At 45.6% G+C, this 21,431-nt stretch overlaps 1 protein-coding gene across 2 annotated transcripts in view; it reads left to right on the plus strand.

Annotated features, from left to right (window-relative positions):
- The window catches only part of ARL9 (ARF like GTPase 9), a 327,970-nt gene that overhangs the window by 296,217 nt on the left and 10,322 nt on the right, over positions 1–21,431 (plus strand). The window contains exons 4-5 of one of the 2 annotated variants that reach the window (XR_014978069.1): positions 16,161–16,351; positions 16,765–16,829. The exons of the other annotated variant lie outside the window; for it this stretch is intronic. The gene's annotated coding sequence lies outside the window, so the exon portion shown is untranslated. Of the gene's footprint in view, positions 1–16,160; positions 16,352–16,764; positions 16,830–21,431 lie in introns of those variants that run through there. 2 annotated transcript variants of the gene reach the window in all.

The raw sequence follows: 21,431 nt of genomic DNA on the forward strand, positions 1-21,431 counted from the left end.
ACGATTTCTCTTCATACATCTAAAATATTAGAACTACAGGGTACGTTGCAATAGGAAAGTAGAAAGGATAGCATCAAGCTGCGGGGGAGCGCTTGTAAGACCTGGACCTTGGTCACAGGCCTACACTCTCCCCGGCATCTCCGGCTCTCAGTCTCTGCTGCTGAGCCCCCAGCCTGGGTGTTCGAGGCTGCTGCTGCCTGCCTGCTGCTTCGCGGTAAATCGTTATTAGTATTGTGCCTCTTGTTCTCTTTTGCCCTCCTCATTTTGTATTTTCATTTCATTCCCCATTGTTGTGCTTGTGCCTTTATTTGTTTTCCCGCCCTGGTTGTGCTGTATATTAGTATTGTGCCTCTGTTCTCATTTGTCCTCCTCATTTTGTATTTAATTTAATTCCCCATTGTTGATCGTGTACCTGTATTTGTTTTTCTGCCCTGGTTGTAATGTCTCTCACTGCCCTTCTCGCATCCCCTTCCCGTTCCCTTCGCCCGCCGCTGCTGACCCGCGGCCTCTCCCCCCTGCGCACGCCCGTTTCCCACCTTCTTGCTGAGCGTCCCTCCCCTCCCCTACATAATGACGACCGTTGTGGGGGAGCGCTTGTAAGACCTGGACCTCGGTCATAGGCCTACACTCTTCCCGGCGCTCCGTCTCTACCGCTGAGCCCCCAGCCTGGGTGTTCCAGGGTGCTGCTGCCCGCCTGCCGCTTCGCGGTAAATCGTTATTAGTATTGTGCCTCTTGTTCTCTTTTGCCCTCTTCATTTTTGTATTTTCATTTCATTCCCCATTGTTGCGCATGTACCTGTATTTGTTTTTCTGCCCTGGTTGTGCTATGTCTCATTTCCCCTCGCCGTTCCCTTCTCCCTGTGCCCACCGCTGCTGACCCGCGGCCTCTTCCCCCTACCCTCGCCCGTTTCCCTCCTCCCAGCTGAGCGTCCCTCCCCTCCATAATGATGACCGCTGCGCGGTCGCGCTGCCGGTGGCCAGCGCCAGGGACCCTGGCTCCCCAGGACCCCGCCAATATGACGCCGCCACCCTCGTCGCTCTCAACCCCATGAGACATCCTGACTGCCAGAGCTCCTCACCGACCACCACCCACGGACCCTTCACCTGCAGACACTGCCAACGTTCCTGCACCGCTGACAGCGCCACCACGTTAGCCACAGGCGCATGGGACGCCCGCACCACCGAAGCCCTGACGTGCATCCTTCTCAACGTGTGCTCTCTCCACAGACACACAGTAGAGATCTGAGACCTGATCGAAACCCTCGCGCCCGATGTTGCCTTCTTCACAGAGCTGGACCACAGCCTCCTCCGGCCCGACATCACCACTGCAATCCCCAAAGGCTACAAGATCCAGAGGAAGGACCGACCAGACCGCCCAGGAGGAGGATTCGCCATCGTACACAAAACCTCCATCCGACTCTCCACCTCCAACACGAGTGACCCCCACTCCAACACAGAACACCTCCACTTCCAGATCCAGACCTCCCCCAGGACCATGCTATGCGGCACCCTTGCCTACAGACCCCCGGGACCCCGCTCCCTGGCCACAACAGCTATCACCGACCTCGTCGAACCCCATGCCATCACCTCCACGCACTACATCCTACTCGGAGACCTGAATTTCCACCTCAACAACCTCAGCGACCCTGACTCCTCTTCCCTCCTCGACAACCTCTCTAACCTCAGTCTGAAACAGCTCGTCAACACCTCCACGCACAGAGCAGGACACACCCTTGACCGCATCTTCGCAGGAGGATCAACCATCCACTTCAGCCACACCACGCGGCCTCCCTGGACTGACCACCACTGCGTGCATTTCACCTTCAACACCACCACCGCACCCATAACTGGCACGCGCCCGGCACGAAGGAACTGGAGCAAAATCACAGCAGAACTCCTCAACTCCACCCTCCTCCTAGACCCCCCCATCACCGCGACTGACGCCAACTCCACAGCCACAGAATTCCACAGATGGATCTCCAGATGCGCCAACAAGATCGCCCCCCTCCGCCGCCCGGCCAAACAACGCCCCCCGAAGGCCGCCTGGTTCACTACTGAACTCCAAGTCGCCAGGCACACCTGCAGATGCCGCGAGAAGAACTGGCGAAGCCGGAAAACCACAGAAGACCTTAACAACCACAGGAGCGCCCTGAAGAAGTACCACCAGCTCATAAGGGACACTAAACAGACCTTCATCAAGAGCAAAATCGACGCCAATGCAACCAATGCCAAGGAACTCTTCAACGTCGTACACAATTCATCAAATCACCCAGCGAGGCCACAGACGTCATACCATCCCAGGAGCTCTGCAACAATCTCTGCGTCTGCTTACATCCGAAGATCAAGGCCATCTACAACCACTTCAGTGACAAGACACCGTTCACCACCCCTACCACCTCCACTGACCACCACCTGGACTCCCGCCACGGTGGAGCTCATCACCACGACCATGATAAAAACCCGGTCTGGAGCCCCCATGGACCCCTGCCCACCACACATCTACCAGAGGACCGCCAGTGCCCCCGAACTAACACGGACCATCAACTCCTCCCTCCAATCTGGCATCTTCCCCGACAGCTGGAAGCGGGCGGAAGTCAAGCCCCTCCTCAAGAAAACCTCGGCCGACCCTACAGACCTGAAGAACTACCGTCCCATCTCCCTGCTCCCTTTCACTGCCAAAGTCACCTGAAAGGCTCGTGAATGCCCAGCTGACCACATTCATCAAAGAAAACATCCTAGACGCCTCCCAGTCCGGATTCCACAACAACCACAGCACTGAGACCGCCCTCCTCGCCGCCACTGATGACATCCGCATGCTACTCGACCAGGGACACACCACAGCCCTCATCCTACAGGACCTCTCCGCAGCGTTTGATACCGTCTCACACCACACCCTCGCAGCCAGACTACATGACGCCGGGTTACAAGGAACCGCCCTCAACTGGATCCGTTCTTTTCTCTCTGGCAGAACCTAGAGGATCAGACTCTCCCCCTTCACAGCCGAATCCACAGGGATCAACTGTGGAGTACCACAGGGATCATTGCTCTGCCCCACGCTGTTCAACATCTACATGGCCCCCCTTGCCGCCATCGTCAGACAGCACGGACTCAACATAGTATCTTACGGCGACGACACCCTGCTGATCCTCTCCCTCACGAAGGACCCCGATGACATCAGCTTCCAGGAAGGAATGAAGGACGTTGCGGCCTGGATGAAGGACAGCTGCCTGAAGCTCAACACAGAGAAAACAGATGTCCTCATCCTGGGACCCTTGACCTCCGCCTGGGATAACACATGGTGGCCCTCCCCTCGGGAGCCCTCTCACACCAACAGACCACGTGCGGAACCTCGGCATCATCCTTGACTCCTCCCTCACCATGACCCGCCGGATCAACGACGTCGCCTCCACCAGCTAGAACTCCCTCTGCATCCTCCGAAAGACCTTCAAATGGATCCCCCCCGATCACAGAATAACCATCACCCACGCACTCATAACCAGCAGACTGGACTACGGAAATGCCCTCTACGCCGGCATCAACAAGACCCTCCTATACAAGCTCCAAACCATCCAGAGTGCTGCGGCCAGACTCGTGTTCGGGACTCCTCGGCACGAACACATGACGCAACACCTCCGCGAACTACACTGGCTCCCCGTCGAGAAGAGAATAACCTTGAAACTTCTCACCCACACCTAGAAATCCCTCCACAACATGGGTCCCAAATGACCAAGCCCTAGCAGAGATCATCCGCAGAAGCAAGAGGAAGGGCCTTCTCCTACATCGCAGCCAAGACCTGGAACAAGCTCCCAATCTGCATCAGACGCTCCCCGAACCTGCACGTCTTCAGGAAGGACCTCAAGACCTTGCTCTTCGACTGACTTGGAGCTAACCCCCTCCCACCCCCACAGCGCCTTGTGACCCTCACGGGTGAGTAGCGCGCTCTATAAACCCCCTGAATGATTGATTGATTGAAGAGATAAAAAAGAAACAAGAAAACAAAAATGCATATTTTTCATGCTGTATTTTCGAAACATTGTCCTAAGGTCGATGTGGGGGGGAGGGGGGGTATTTTTATGATGACAATCTTCTTTCCCCCCTCTTGTTCCTTTTACATTGTTTTATGAGGCTTGATGAGATGCTGGGCTTAGACAAACATGAATGTGGTGAACACAGGGTTTCCTGCCATCCACTCTCTGTGCAGTTAGATAAGTCTTAGCCTTCTGAATAATAGCAAATACTACATGCTCTGCATAGAGCCTCAAATGTGCCTCCATAACAATGGGTTGCTCTTCTGCACTGTAAAGGCTGCTGTGGCGAGAGCCTGCTCACAGGAATAATGTTCTTTCATCACTTAATTCAGCAGTCACCTAAAATATGCAGTGGGTTGCATCCTAAGGATATTTCTGTGTAAGGACCGCTGTCATCACTTGACCATTGCAATGTCAAAATAAAGTACCTTGGTATAGTCAGGAGCTCCTGAAACTGGAGCATTAGTTATTTAATTTTTTAATTTCTTAAAAGTCACTCTCATTTCCGGTGGCCATGTTATATTGTCATTTCTGTCTTTTGCTTGTTTGATAGAAGCTAGTATGGGCGCTATTAACGTGCTATAATCAACAACCCATTGTCGCACATAATTACAGAGACCAAGAAACTTCTACATTCCTTTGACTGTTTCTGGCTCATTTATTTGGGGATGGCTGCTGCTCTTTCAGGGGTTTTGAAGCATAGACGTCTTCTAGATTCACATAATGTGCATTTTCCGCCATCTAATGGTTGAAGTCGGAAAGTGCTTTTTGTTTCTGTTGGGTGGTTGTGAAACCCGATCTCTGTGGCCAGGCTACAACCCCCTTTGTGTGTGTACAAGCTCTCAGATTATTTTTTCCGCCATGGAGATCGGAGGTGCACTGAAGACGTCTGAGAAAACACAGCAACTGTCAAGAAGAAAAACCCACCAGAAACTCTGGAGAGAGGTGGTACCAAGGAAGGTTGCATGGGGGGGGACTTTAGAGCAAGCAAGCCTTTTTTTGGCGCTGCTCACTTAGTTCCTCGTGCACCAGAGTAAGTACATTTTTCGCAGGAAGAATACAGTCTCCAGGTATTTGGGGGTGGGGGGGTCTGCAAGAAGCTGCTGGTTCATCCGAAAACAAGGTAAAAATTTCCCCCTTAAATATATAATATATGAGCAAAGCACGGATGAATACAGCCGCTTTTTTTTTTTTTTTTTTACAAGGTTGGAAAAATCCAACACATCGACCATGCGGCGCCTAAGGCAATGTATCAATATGCTGTTTACACACTACATTTGTGTTTCTTTAAGTTGTTTGAAACCTACTTTTCATACTTTTGCACTACCTTCAAATCATGCAAATTATCTACCATGCTGTGCCTCTGGCAATGTGTCAATGTGCTGCTTTTAAACTATGTGTGTCTTTCTTTAGGTTATTTGAAACATATTATTCATAGTTTGGTACTACGTTAAAAACACACAGCGCATCTACGATGCTGCGCCTCTGGCAATGTGTCAATGTGCTGGTTATACACTACTTGTGTGTTTGTTCAGTTATTTAAAAACTACTTTTATAGTTATTCTGTACTACATTTGAAACGCACAACAGTGCCTCTTCCAGACAGCACAGCACGCAACAAGTCTGGGAACAAATTATTCCCAAATCTTCTTTCCGTTCCTAACATGGCTAGGGCTCCAATGTGCACTAAGCTTACAAGAGGAAAGCTAAACAAAGAAAAACAGGGGTGTTTTTTCTTTACTTGAAACAGGATTTAAGGGATAGTTCAACAATATCCAGGCTTTCACAGGAGAAGCTTCCCAAAAATGTTTTCCCATATCAACGGAGAAAACAGGCAGTAAGCCATCAGAAATTATTTGGACTCACAGAAATACAAGCCTTTTTAGGTCTCGCCTAGCTATTGCGTTTACGCAATCGCTATGCGAGACTCTAGTAAGAGGAGCATTTCAAAGTACTCCCAAAAGTGGATCGCATGGCGAGCACGCGCAGAATCACGTGCATCGTGCCGCCATGCAATCCGTTTGGGGAAGCGCTTCAGCCCACTGGCGCGAGCACGTTCCTAGAAGACAATAATAACCCTTTAAGAGTCTCTTGTTCAGACGTTGCAGTCGGCTTGATTTCCTAAGAAGGCTTTCGGGATTCATTTGATGGGAGGGGGGCTTTTCTTCTGATAATGCAGGATTGGTCTTGTTTTGGTGTGAAAATTATTATTTTAGCAGAAGGTTGTGCTTGTTTTCGATTGGGCTTGTTTTGGTAGGAGAATGGTTTGATTTGTGCTTCCTGTGCAAGCGCTCGCGGGAAGAGGTTTGTTTATAGAAATTCGATCAGTTCGTCGTTTGTTTTTAGTAGGAGGACAACGAAGAAATGGAAAATGGCTCAGGATAAATAGATAACGATCTCAAGTTGACATAAACTGCACCACAAAAGTGGAAGCAGGAAACTATATGGTATATTGTTGTGATTTCTTTTGTTTGAGGCCGCACGCCTCTATAGAACTTTTATGCCCTAACGTTCTATTATTACGTGGCGTTCCTCTCGACCTCAGCAGTTTGACAATTGCTGCTGGCTAAGGCGTGAGGGACGCTGCGACGATGTGCTTGAGAGAAAAAATCGACTGAGATCGTCATCTGGCTCTGTGTCGTTCATCACTACAACTTGTATTTAGCATGAGTCTCAAAGACTACACAAAACTTAGTAATGAGCAGAAGCGGCAAACTTACCTGGTAGCACCACACCGCGTGACATCGTATGATATACAAACATGGTCATATATACACAAAAGGGTCAAAGTCTTGATATGGTTATATTACAGGCTAAGTGCAGTCAATATTCTGTATATATTGGCTCACGATTTTATTGAAAACGTTGCAAAATAGAACCTACATCTGCAAATAATCCGTATGTCTCCTATGTTAGCAATAAGAGCGTGTAGTTCTCGTTTTTATTAGGTCTCGCCTAGCTATTGCGTTTACGCAATCGCTATGCGAGACTCTAGTAAGAGGGGCATTTCAAAGTGCTCCCAAAAGTGGATTGCATGGCGAGCACGCGCACAATCACGTGCATCGTGCTGCCATGCAATCCGTTTGGGAAAGCGCTTCAGCCCACTGGCGCGTGCACGTGTAGCCACAGCCTCGGCATCATACTTCAAAGGGTCCGCTCCCCCGCCTGGAATGCGCTCCCCCGCCCCCGCCACAGCATGCAGAGAGATTGTTTCCTCATGGCGCCTCTCACAACTGTCCCTCCCCCACCACAGGGCTAGTCTCACGGACGCATTGCCATCCATTGATTTCACTTTCATGCCCGTGTTCTCTTTGCCTTTCAGCACACAGCCCGCCCTCCCCCCTCCGTGTTTTCTTGCAGCTTTGCCCAGATCTGAGTCTCAAACAACCAAAATAATAAGTTTGCCCTGCACGCTTTCTGCGCTTACAATGTTAACATATGCCGCGCTCATTCCCTTTTCATCCTTCTAAGGTCGATAACATTAGCTCCATTAATTCTGCGTCTAAGGATTTAAATAACCATATGTTTTCTTGCAACTTTAGGCACTTCACACACACAGCCCCACTGCTCACACACACAGGCATCAAGGCAGCATCAGAATGCTCTGACACCAGTGTTTGCCACACACACATGCCTCTCGCATCTCGTGTTTTCTTCCAGCTTTGGCCCGTGTTCTCTTTGCCTTTCAGCACTCAGATTCCCCGTAACCACGATTTAACTAACATCCTGCCACACTCATTCCATTTTCATCCTCGCTTTCACTTTCATGCCCGTGTTCTCTTTGCCTTTCAGCACACAGCTTCTCCGTAGCCACCATTTAACGGCCATCCTGCCACACTCATTCCATTTTCATCCTCACTTTCACTTTCATGCCCGTGTTCTTTTTGCCTTTCAGCACACAGCTTCTCCGTAGCCACCATTTAACGACCATCCTGCCGTAAAAACACCATTTAACTACCATCCTTTTAGTTAAAATAAAAGAATTGCCTCTAAGGGTTTAAGGAACCATAGAAATACAAGGCAAGGCAACATACACTCTGAATGCCACTCAGAGCCACATAATTACATGCCACATAACTACAATGCACTCAATACAACAGACAATCCAAAAACCAATCAGTGCCACATAGTTACACACCACATAATTACACAGTGCTCAATGCCACATACACTTCAAATACCACTCAGCGCCACATAATTACACACCACATAATTACACTACACTCAATGCCACATGCACTCCAAATAACACTCAGTGCCAATTAATTACAATGCAAACAATGCAAGATACACTCAAAATAACACTTAATGCCACATAATTACACGCCACTAAAATCAACATACACTCCACACAAAACCACTCAGTGCCACATAATTATATTCTACATAATTACACTCTATCTATCTATCGCCCTCACTCTCTATCTATCTATCTTATCTATCTATCTATCTATGGGACTATTGCACTCTATCTATCGCATCACCACAGCATCACTTAGCACCACCACAGCATCACTCAGGGGCACCACTACATCACTATGCGCTACCACAGCATCATTTAACGCCACAGCATCACTCAACACCACCACAACATCACTCACCGCCACCACAGTATCCATCTGTACAACCATTCAACAACAACTGGCTCTAATATGTTCTCTCAATATTTAGGCTTTATTACAAATGGCACAAAAAAAATGATAATATTTAACTTCTGTTCTTGGATTTTAGGCGCAATTAAATACAATAAACATAATCTTCACAAGAGTTATTAACAAAAGTTTAAACGATTGCCATTATAATTTACATTAACTTTTATTTAAGTATTAATTATTTGCAAAAATTAAAAGCCATTGTTATTTGTAATATCAATACATCTAAGTCACGTAAATACAACACATATTGCATTACAAATGCTATAGGTGTCACATTTGCAACAGTTAAAACTATTGACATTGTACATGAGAAAGCTAGTAATTTCAATATTTTCAATACCAACACATAAATAAAAAATTAGTCAATTTACAATAAAAAAAAGCTCAAACTTTCCTAATGCAAGACCTATTGCATTGCAAATGCTTGTTTGTTGTTTATCGCAAACAGTAAATATCTGGGCTCTACACTTCTAACGTGGCACCAGATGCAGCTCACATCTGCAAAAGGTTTGCTAAGCAAACGGACTGCGGGGTCATAATACCCCCGCCCCCACTCCACTTCAAAAGCGAAGACAAGGAATTCTTTGGGTCGAGCAAAGGGACCCCATAAAACTTGTGCTTATCTCAAGGAAGCACATTAAGCACATTCCTCAGGACAAGCAGAAAAGAGCAGTGAGGCCTCAGCAACAACACAGATCGTTCGTTGACTATTACCAGGGCTCTCATGCATATTAAAACACACATTAACGGGGGGGGGGGTAATGCAACAGTTTGCATTCTCTATGTCCTTCAAAACAGACAAGTTCACTGCACAGCTTTTAATGTTTATAAGGCAACAGTTCACAAGTACACTATCCTGGTGCCTCAAACACGCACTAACATGTGGACCAGTGGTACATTTACCATGTTGCATAGGTGATAAGCTAAGAAGGATACAGAACAAGTACAATATTTATGTGACCTATTTTTTTCATTAGATCGCAAAATATTTATTAACAGCTGATGCTATATAACACACATTTAAATAGCGTATGGCCCTAAATAACACTATATCAATATTTACCAGTTACTGCGGTAAGATCAAGAAAGTTTTATTAACTCGACGCATAGCAAAATGCAATGTGACAGATCAATATTTACCAGTTACTGCGGCAAATTCAAGAAATGTAAAAAACTTGCTGCATAGCATTGCAACATGCAATGCGAAGGAGGGACCTCGTACTAAAAGGTATACAAACACGCAGTTTTGCAGCATTACCTGCTAAGCCTCTACAAACTCTAAGGTGGCGATGGGAGGATAATATTATATGTTAACCTTCTTATACCAACATAACCAGGTACACTGGATCAAGAACAAATGCAATTTGGCTCATACCCAAAAGCACATGGCCTAGGCCTACATATAGTCAGGTACATACGAGCATGCACATTTCCTTTAAGAATAACCCCCATCAAGGGCGCGGTAATAAAACATACGGATTTATTATTATTCTGCACCAAATAACAATGCACAATTGATTATTCCATCAAGGTATAATTATATATATTTATATGCATATGTGCACATATTATATATATCTAGGTATTTCATTATATATATATATATATATATATATATATATATATATATATATATATATATATATATATATATATATATATATATATATTCACTGAAAAAACCATAGGTTTCAGGTGCGTTATAGTTAGTTGGACATTTCTCTCGTACAAAACCATTGAAATTCCCCCGTTATAGTTAGTTCAGCTAACTATAACTCGCGTGCCCGCAATGCACTGCTGATGACGTCACATATTAAATCACTCATGACATGGTCAGTGACATCACTCATGACCTCACTGATGACATCATCCACTGAATGTGTGTTTTTCAGAAAATCAAATATGTTTTATATATGTATATCTCAAGGTCGATGGAAGAATAAATGGGTATATAAGTGTCTAAATGGATGAATTTATTTGGGGAAAATTGATTCAATAACTGACTGATTAAGTGTATCTGTAAGAGTCTTACCAAAGGATATTTCCGCAGGAGCGCCAGGGAGTCTCAGGAAACTGTCGTCAAGGCCTCAACCTTCCACCATCACCTAGTGCCTCTATCAAACCCTAGAGCACACAGGTAACAGGGGAAAGAGGGGAAACAAAACAAGGAAAAAAGGGATAGCACTTCCTGGATGTTCAGGCGCCACCTCACCGGCAGGTATTAGGACCTCGAGATTCTGAACAAATGATAAAGATACAGTGAGGATCGTATCACTAGATTGTGGCACAAATGGTGGAGAGTTAAAACATGAATAAGTACCTATCTAATTAGTTTTTTTACAGAAGAGAGATGCACAGGATTGGGTTTCTAGGCAGGATCAGCATTTCATAGGAATCTAATGATGGTCTCACAGGGATTAACTCAGTCAGGAAGCTTATCACCATCAAGAACCTTCTGCTCCTATAAAATATAATACTGATATGAGTACTGAGTTTATATCTAAATTCTACACATCCCACATATACCCAGGACGTTGTTACCGTCACATCTTTTGGAGTTGTCCAGCGATGCATCGAGTGGTCATCCGGTTCAAAATAGGAAATCTGCACCAGGTCCCATAAACGACACAGTGTTCAATCCATGGGGGCTGCTTCATCCAGGAAACGGGACGGTAAGGTGAAAATAACTAGGAGAGTACACTGTAGGACAGCTACTCTACTATTGCTCAGGAACGCACCAGGGTAAAAGCAATGAGGGCGCCAAACCCGGCCGGCCAACGGGACAAAATCGGGAAGGCGGGCGGAGCAAGCAACCCCTAGCTTCAGCCTCTGAGACCGTATGCAGCAAGCGAGAAAATATGCCAAACAATGTAAAACGGGGGGAAAAAGAATACCCGCGAAAACCCAGAGCTCTGGACCAGTAGCTGACAGTACAAAAGCAGCTACGAGTGAAAAATCAGGAATACAACGGTCAGGGGGAACTCACAATTCCTCGGACAGAAGAAAGGAAGCGGAAATCGGAAGTCCGTAATTCCACAACGGGGCAACACTAGAACGCGAAGCCCCGCTGTAACAGGAAGTCAGGCATTTATACTTGCCTGTCTGCCTCACGCACGCGCAATAGCGTGCCGCCATCTTGACTCGGCTCTTGGTATTCTCGGCGTTCTCTGCAACCCTGACAGTATCTTAGTGAATACATGGGTTAGTAAGTCATCTTTAAATATGTAAATATCTGTATCAGTCTCACTTTGTGTATAAGTGGCTGCATGGGTTGTTGAGTAGCTACATGAGTGTCTATCTAGGTTATTAGTTGGTTTTTTGAGTATCAGTATGAGTGTCTGAGTGTCTGTATGGTTTGGTGGGGGGTATTACATAGTGCATAAATGCATGAATGAGTGACTCACTGTTTGTATGTGTTGAAGACAGCATGTGTGCAGCACTGTATGGGTGGATGAGTGTGTGTATGGGTGTGTTAGTGAGTGAATGACTGTCTCAATAGTGCCTTTATGAGTAACTACATATGTTTTAAACTAGTATCTGTGAGTATTGGTGTATATATGTGAGAGTGAGAGATTGGAAGAGTTCCTGTATAAATTAGTCTGTGTTTCTATAAGTGATTGTTTAAGAGAGTAAGTATGTGTAAGTTTCTGTAGCAGTAAGTGTGGTGGTGTGTGTAAAACTGTATATATGCAATTTAATGGATGTTTGATACTTTGTTTGCATGTGACTGTGTCTGAGTAACTATGGATGAGTGTCACTGTGTAACAGGATGTATAGGTGTATAAGTACATATGATGAGTGAGTACACGTATGAGTGACTGTATAGGACTGTTGGTAAATGAGTGGATATGTGTGTAGATCTTGGAATTACTGAATTGGTGTGTTGTAAGTGGTATTGCGATGTCCATTCATTAGAAAATGTTAGTTTCTATTTTTGAGTGTGTGTATCAAAGGTTCTATTATGGTGAGAGGAGGTCTGCCACTCTATCACAAGGATGATGTCATCAGTGATGTCATTTGAGATGTCTTCAGTGATGTCATGAGTGATGTCACTGACCATGTCATGAGTGATTTAATATGTGACGTCATCAGCAGTGCATTGCGGGCGCGCGAGTTATAGTTAGCTGAACTAACTATAACGGGGGAATTTCAATGGTTTTGTACGAGAGAAATGTCCAACTAACTATAACGCACCTGAAACCTGTGGTTTTTTCAGTGGATTTCTAAGGTTTTTTAAATGCTAATTCCTAACTAGAACGTGCCTGAAACCTATGGTTTTTTTTGTGAATTTTAAAGGTTTTGTAAATGACCATTTTTAAATGTATTAATTGTTATATAAATTTTTTTTGATACTGATTTCCTACATTTTTTTAAACTATTTATTTTTAGATGATTTATTTTTTAAATTACATTATACATTACATTGCAAAATATACTTTCTCAGAATGAATTACTTTAGTTTAAAAACTTTGTAAATAGGCAATAGACTTTTAAGTACAGTAGTTACAGTTGTTGCAATGGGCAACACAATTTCAAACACAATGCACCATTGAGCTCAATGTGAATTTCTAGTTAAATGCAATTAGTTACTTTATGGATTACTTTTCTAACCACAGGACTGGATCCTAGATTCAGTCCTTGGACATCTCCTGTAAACAGTTGAGTAAAAGCGTTTTGGTTACAGTAGTGATTTTTAAGGAATATTATTGTATTTTAAAAGTTGACACAAATTTTTTCACATAGAATCACCAATGTTATCCTATGGCAGGAAATTCACTTAGCAGGTAAGTAGTGTGATCGTCACTTTTTCTTACTCAGTGGTGGATCCTGGATCCAGCACTGGTGCATCTCCTGTAAGCAGTTGAAAGAATGCGTTTAAGTCATACATGCGATTTTTAAGGAATATTTTTAGTTTGTGAAAATAGACACAAAAACTTTTCTGCTGAAAACCAGACAATGGATTCCTATGGAAGGAAATACAAGTTACTGGTAAGTACGGTTAGAATTACTTTTCAGGGTCAGTGCTGGGCTAAAAGATGCAGCACTGGGTTCTCTCCTGATAACAGGTGAGTAAATCAGAATTCGTTCTTTGGATGATTTTAGGTGAATATTTTAAAGTTCTAAAACTCCACACTTACAAGAATTTCCAAGTGAAACCAGTCAATGTTAGCCTATGGAAGGAAATTCAAGTTGCTGGTAAGTATGGTTAGAATTACTTTTCAGGATCAGTACTGGGCTCAAAGATGCAGCACTGAGGTCTCTCCTGATAACAGGTGAGTAAATCTGAATTCGTAGTACATCCAGTAAGCGCCACAGAGCTGCGTAGCAGAGAGATGTCAAAGGGGGCACGGCCTGCACCACCTCTCTGCAACGCAGCACAGTGGCACTTCCTGGAAGCACCTGGTGGGCTACTTGGCCCCCATGGTCCCTCAGGTTTGAAGTGGAATTTTTTCCCCAACTTAAAACGTGCCACAGGGCGTGTTTGCACACATCACGTCAGGCCCCGTCCCCTCCCTTCACCACTGTGTAAACGCGCCCTGTCACCGTTCTAAGTTGAAAGATTAAGTCCCCTTCAATCCTAAGGGTCCCTAGGGTCAAACTAGTCCACTAGGTACCTCCAGTAAGCGCCACAGAGCTGCGTTGCAGAGAGGTGTAAAAAGGGGCTTGGCCTCTGAACACCTGTCTGCAACGCAGCTCCCTGGCGCATACTGGAGATACCTGTTGGGCTATTTGGCCCTCAGGGACCCTCAGTATTGAAAGAGAATTGGTGATGAAGAAAGGGGGCGTGGCCTGAGGGATTATGTCTGCAAACACACCCTGTGGCGCGTTTTAAGTTAGAGAATTAATTCCTCCTCAATCCTGTGGGTCCCTGGGGGCCAACTAGCCCACCAGGTACCTCCAGTAAGCGCCACGGAGCTGCGTTGCAGAGTGCTGTAGCCCCCCTTCTTTTTCTAATTTATTGGCCCTGGGGACCCCATCCCCCAGGGCCTGCCCTTTTTTATTTTTATATTTATTTGGGGGGGGGGGGGCTTCCTTGCCCCCCTCCTGTGGCCACTTATGGCCCCGGGGACCCCATCCCCCGGAGCAGGCCCTTTTTTATTTTTTATTTTAAAAAAAAAATCATTTTGGGGAGGGGGGCCACGTGGCCCCCCTCCTGGGCCACTTATAGCCCCGGGGACCCCATCTCCCGGGGCTGGCCCACTCCATTGGGGACTGTGGGGGGGTCCCCAATCCCCCCACGGTCCCATCCGGCTCCCCGCATCCTGCGGGAGCCGGCATTGCTTTTCCACATGGGGAGCAGCTAACATGCTGCTCCCCATGTGGAAAAGCAATCTGCTTTGCTATTTGGAAGAGAGAGCAGGTTTCCTGCTCTCTTCCAAATAGTAAAGCAGTTTGCAATGACAGGGTGGGAGCCGCGAGGCTCCCGCCCGGTCATTGCAAACGGCAGTGTCCCGGGGGTGGGCACCCCGGGACACTGCAGGAGCCGGCTCTGGGGGGTGGCGGTCCGCAGGGCCATCAAGGTCTCCAGGAGGGGGGCCGCGCGGCCCCCCTCCAACCTGTTTCAAAGCCACACACAGGGTATATTTTTTAAAAATAAAGCCCCGGGGGTGGCAGGCCCCAGGGCTGGGGGGGCCTGAGAGCCCCCCCCCCCCAACAAAGAACTTGAAGCCCCAGGGGGTGGCGGTCCCCGGGGCTGGGGGGGCCTGAGAGCCCCCCCCACACATAATTAAATAAAGCCCCAGGGGTGCCGGGGCTGAGGGGCCCCTCTGGGCCCCCCTTTACATAACTATTGCCCCTGGTATTTGGGCCGCTGGGGGCCAATTACCTTCATTTTCGACCGAAATTCGCGCTGGGTGTACGAATCTCGCCAATATTTTTTTTAAAAAAATGCTTTTTTTGGTCCTGGGGGTCCTTGTGGGACCCCCTGAGCAGGCCTAGGGGTTCAGGGTGTTTTTATACTGCCCCCTTTTTGCGTTTGTTTTTTAGGTTTCTTGTGCCTCGGTTCTACCGAGGCACAAGATGGCTGCCAACACTTCCTGATTTGGAGTGTTGACAGCCAATTAGAATACAGCTCGTGCACGGCAGGGTGCGCGCTGGGTGCGCATAGGGTGCGCGGATCCTCCGAGACCATAGATATATTTAGAGACAGACACGTGGCCTTTGCTTTTGGGGCACTGTAGTGAGCTGATTACTAAGTGTACATGCACACAGGCTTGTGCCACTGCATTACACACGCACATTATACTTCTAGCATGCGCTCTGTTCCTTTGTATGTGAACGTTGGCATAACATATTATTATTTAACCTTGTGTATTCTCGTGCACTTCAACTCCACTTTGAACCACGATTACCACTAACAGTTCGATTATTGTACATTAAGAAGGAAGGATGCACTCAACTGTTCTCTATTAACGTTGTAAGAAACCTTCATTTACCTCAAGACGTTTCCAACATTATATTTTTTCCCCCTTTTCAGACACTGGGTTAGTGGAGCCAAAATGGGCGGAGCGGGTGCTCTCCCCGTGATGATGCCCTGGGCATTCTGACGCCTTCCACCGTGGTATCAAGACACCGTCCCCGACCGGAGACCTGCTGGGCCACCCTGATAGCGGCACCCCGGAGTTGGAGCTTGCACCGGCATGTCCTTGGACACACCAGTTGTGGCAGGTGAGCAGTCAAACCTCAGCGCGCAGGAGCTGCAATTGAGCACAGTGCGGAGAAAGGGGCTGGGGTGCAGCAGCCTGGGTGCACAGGTGCAGGCAAGCGATGTTGCCATAGTTGATAATTTAATCTGTGGCCTCATTGATCTCTCTATTTCATTTTAAGGACTTGCTGGACAGCACTCTTTCTCGGACCCCAGCGTCCCAGACTCACGGGTGACGGGAGGTGAACAGTGAGGGATGGGTGCAGTAGGCCGGCGCTCTGTCTCCTCCTCCCTCTGTTCTTTTGACTCTCCCTCCCCTTCTCCCTTCCACCCACTCGCTCTCTGTCCCATTCTCACTTTCCTCCGTTCATTCTCACCACCTTTCTTTTTCTCTTAGACATGGCACAGATACTTATGTTTTTTGTTTGTCTTGCAGGTTTTGTACACTGCTTCCGGAGGAGTCCCACCCACTTCTTTCATGTTTTACTGTTGCTCTAATAGTTACATTTCCATTTATTTGTGTTGTGTTAATAAAAGTTAATGTTTTACCAATAAATAACTGAGTGTATGGGTCTTCTTTTTCTGACAACACTTGTCTGTAGTTTATTGTGAAAATCGGCGGTTGATAGTAGGTCATAAGGGAAATTTTGTTTCATTTTCCAGTGCACCTACCAAATATAAACCAACACACTTTTAGACAAATGAAGCCTGGTTAATTGTACAACCGCAAGAGTTATATGAGTGTATCACTTTATAACACCATGAGTACTGCCCGTGTGATTTCAGAACCAATAAGGCACTGCCTAGGACCACCGAGGCTTTAAGGACTGGCGAGGCCCACCCTCCATATTTATATAAAGCCCCGGAGGTTGCCGATCCCCGGTCTTGAGTTGGCCTCGAAGCCCCCAAACAATTCATAAACAATACCCGGGGAGGTGTTGATCCCCTAGTCTGCAAAACGTCTCTGTACCCTCCCGTGCCTAATTTACATGTTAGATTAAGATCCCCAATGCTGCAGAGACCCCGCAATATAATAATAGGATTGGCCCCGGAACATAACCCACCAGTGTGCTCATTTAAATGAACGGGTGAGACCCCGCTTCATTTTTTCTCCATTTATACCAGCCGGTTCCGCTTTATTGAAACGATACGAGGTTTTCCTCCTCTCGCTTCAACGAGGCAAACAACAATGTACTATCACAGGGTGCAAGCAATGCTCCCGTCCTGTAATAGCAAACATAAATGTCCTGCGCTTGCACACTCCGGGACATTGTATGACCTGCGCCTGGGAGGTGGTGCTCCATGGGACCATGATGCTTTGTTTAATGCATAACTACAGAATTAGTATAAACGCATACTAACACTACTTGCACATGTGTGGTACAGCAACCAGAGTGTAGTGAAGGGGCAGAGGAAGCCCAAAATCAAAAATATATAAATCCTACCACAGGTAGAATCACATAGTTCTATCAGCCGACAACCCTGGGATGAGTAGAAACGGATACACCAAGAAAACGGGTCTTCAGCACAACGCAAGCAAGTGCAAAATCTTAGTGAGTGCTTGCCTTCTTTTCACCTCCCGCTCGTCGCCAAATTTATGTAGTGAACAGGAAGACAGCAGTGGATCCGATAAGTAGATTTATTGCAGGGAAAGAAGACAGCTTAAACAGCCACCAACAGGACCAGACACCAAGGCATCCGTCTTCTCCAGCACCGTGTACAAACTCCCCAAGATTCCCCTCATAACAGCCCTACATTCTAACATTACATACTTACATTATACTATCATTACATACTAACATTGTACTATGACTTACATTGAAATAGTACACAGAGCACATCACTTTACAGCAATGAGCTCACGGTTTAATCCCGAGTCTTCAAACCAGTAGGGGTGAGTAGTTCGCTTCCCACTGTATAGTATAAATGCATACTAACACTACTTACAGTTATACTACAGCGACCAATATGCTACAGCGCCCACAGCCCATCACTTAATAACAATCAGCTCGGTTTGATCCCCGAGTCTTCCCACCGGTAGGCATAGTACTTTGCTTCCCACTTCCGGTATAGTATAAACGCATGATAGAGCTCAGTAGTTCGCTTCCCACTCCCTGTATGGTATAAACGCCTACTAACACTACTTCCACGGGTATTCTACAAACACCAGAGCACATCACTTTACAGCAATGACCTCCCGGTTTAGGCTCTAGGTTTCATACCTGACTGTAGAACCATCTCATCTCAGCACCATGTCACCCTGAGCAACACCGCACTTTCAGACCGGTAGGTATGACTACTTCGCTTCGCACTCCCCCACTGAGATTCAGTGCTCCTATCCTCCTGTTTCCTACTCTTTTCGCCCTTTTTCCCCCTTACTTGCTTCAATGGAATCACAAAATGGCGGTCAACACTTCCTAGTTGCAATCGCTCGCAGTGCTCACAATCAATAAGCAGCAAGCTCGTGCTCGCAACGCCTCAGCCAATCAGATGGCAGAATTCCCAAATATCGATATTTGTAAATTTCAATATTTCTTCAAAACTACTGAACGGATTTACACCAATTAAACTAAAGCGTGCTTTCTAGACCAAGACCCTTCTCCCTGCCAAATTTGGGGCAATTCCGTTCACCCATTCGACCTGTAGCCTTGTCTAAAGTTTCCTACGGAAATTAACATGGAGAAAACACGTTTTGGGACCCTCCTTTTTTCTCGGCCCCCTCCTTGACGAATCACCCCCACACTTCCCACATAGGAGCTGATATGAACAAATAATTTTTTTATTTTAATTTCATGAAGATTCATCAAACGACGCCAAAGTTATAAGCAAAACAAAAGATGCTCTTCCTATGGAAATTTGGTCCTAACTATAACTACCTACTGGCAACTGCCAGTAGGTAATATATATATATATATATCTACCTACTGGTGGTCGCCAGTAGGTAGTTATAGTTAGGACCTATTATCCATAGGAAGAGCATTTTTTGTTTTGCTTATAACTTTGGCGTCGTTTGATGGATCTTTATGAAATTTTCAAAACTGGTGGGGCGCTCCGGTCCGCTCCTATCCTGAAAGTCTCGGGGGGATTTGTCAAGCGGGGACTGAGAAAAAAGGGGGGTCCCAAAACGTGTTTTCCCCATGCAATTTTCCATAGAAACCGTTAATCGCAGCTAATTTGGCAAAAAGGTAGCCCTTGGTTCACACTCGTGCCTTTTGCTTTAATGGTGTAAATCCGTTCAGTAGTTCCTGAGAAAATCAAAAGTAAAATCATAGATATATCTATGGGCGCGGTGGATCCGCGCACCCTGCCGAGCACGAGCTGGATGCTAATTGGCTGTCAACACTCTAAACCAGGAAGTGTTGGCAGCCATCTTGTGCCTCGGTAGAACCGAGGCACAAGAAAGCACAAAAACAAACGTGCAGAACGCAAAAAGGGGGCAGGGTAGAAACACCCTGACCCCCTAGACCTGCTCAGGGGGTCTCACAAGGACCCCAGGGCCAAAACATGTTGCTTTTTTAAAAAACAAAATCGTCAAAATCCACTCAGGGTGCGCGGATCTTGCCGATTAAAAAAAGAAAATAAAAAAATGAAGCGCGGTCTCCCGCGCTTCGATGCTAATTAGCTCCCGGGGGGGGAGCCAAGTCCCGGGGGCATTTGGAATATAAAGTGTGGGGGGGAATTATTTCCCCAACTTAAAACGCGCCACAGGGCGTGTTTGCATAGTGGTGAAGGGAGGGGATGGTGTAGGAAAGTGGCTCTATATAAACTGGAACAAAGTAAAATCAGCCGAACTACGAATTCCGATTTTCTCACCTGTTATCAGGAGAGACCTCAGTGCTGCATCTTTGAGCCCAGTACTGATCCTGAAAAGTAATTCTAACCGTACTTACCAGTAACTTGAATTTCCTTCCATAGGCTAACATTGACTGGTTTCACTTGGAAATTCTTCTAAGTGTGGAGTTTTGGAACTTTAAAATATTCACCTAAAATCATCCGAACAACGAATTTTGATTTACTCACCTGTTATCAGGAGAGAACCCAGTGCTGCATCTTTTAGGCCAGCACTGACCCTGAAAAATAATTCTAACCGTACTTACCAGTAACTTGTATTTCCTTCCATAGGAATCCATTGTCTGGTTTTCACCAGAAAAGTTTCTGAGTGTCTATTTTCACAAACTACAAATATTCCTTAAAAATCGCCTGTATGACTTAAACGCTTTCTTTAAACTGTTTACAGGAGATACACCAGTGCTGGATCCAAGATCCACCACTGAGTAAGAAAAAGTAACGATAATACTACTTACAGCTAAGTGAATTCCCTCCCATAGGATAACTTTGGTGATTCTATGGGAAAAAGTTTCTAAGTGTTAACTTTTAAAATACAATAATATTCCTTAAAAATCACTACTGTAACCAAAACGCTTTTACTCAACTGTTTACAGGAGATGTCCCAGGACTGAATCTAGGATCCAGTCCTGTGGTTAGAAAAGTAATCCATAAAGTAACGAATTGCATTTAACTAGAAATTCACATTGAGCTCAATGCTGCATTGTGTTTGAAATTGTGTTGCCCATTGCAACAACTGTAACTACTGTACTTAAAAGTCTATTGCCTATTTGCAAAGTATTTAAACTAAAGTAATTCATTCTGAGAAAGTATATTTTGTAATTGAATGTATAATGTAATTATAATGTAATTAAAAAAATTAAATATCTAGAAATAAATAGTTTAATAAAAAGTAGTAAATCAGTATCAAAAATATAAATATAACAATTAATACATTTAAAAATTGTCATTTACAAAACCTTTGAAATTCACTGAACAAACCATAGGTTTGAGGTATGTTATAGTTAGGAATTTAAAAAACCTTAGAAATTCACTGAAAAAACCATAGGTTTCAGGGGTGTTATAGTTAGCTGGACATTTCACTCGTACAAAATCATAGAAATTCCTCCGTTATAGTTAGTTCTACTAACCAGAACTCGCGCGCCTGCAATCCACTGCTGATGATGTCACATATTACATCATTCATGACATGGTCAGTGACATCACTGATGACATCAACCAGTGAAGGTGGTTTATTTTGAAATTTAAATATGTATT

The sequence above is a fragment of the Triturus cristatus genome, chromosome 2_2 (genome assembly GCF_964204655.1).
Source record: "Triturus cristatus chromosome 2_2, aTriCri1.1, whole genome shotgun sequence".
Taxonomy (NCBI): Eukaryota; Metazoa; Chordata; class Amphibia; order Caudata; family Salamandridae; genus Triturus; species Triturus cristatus.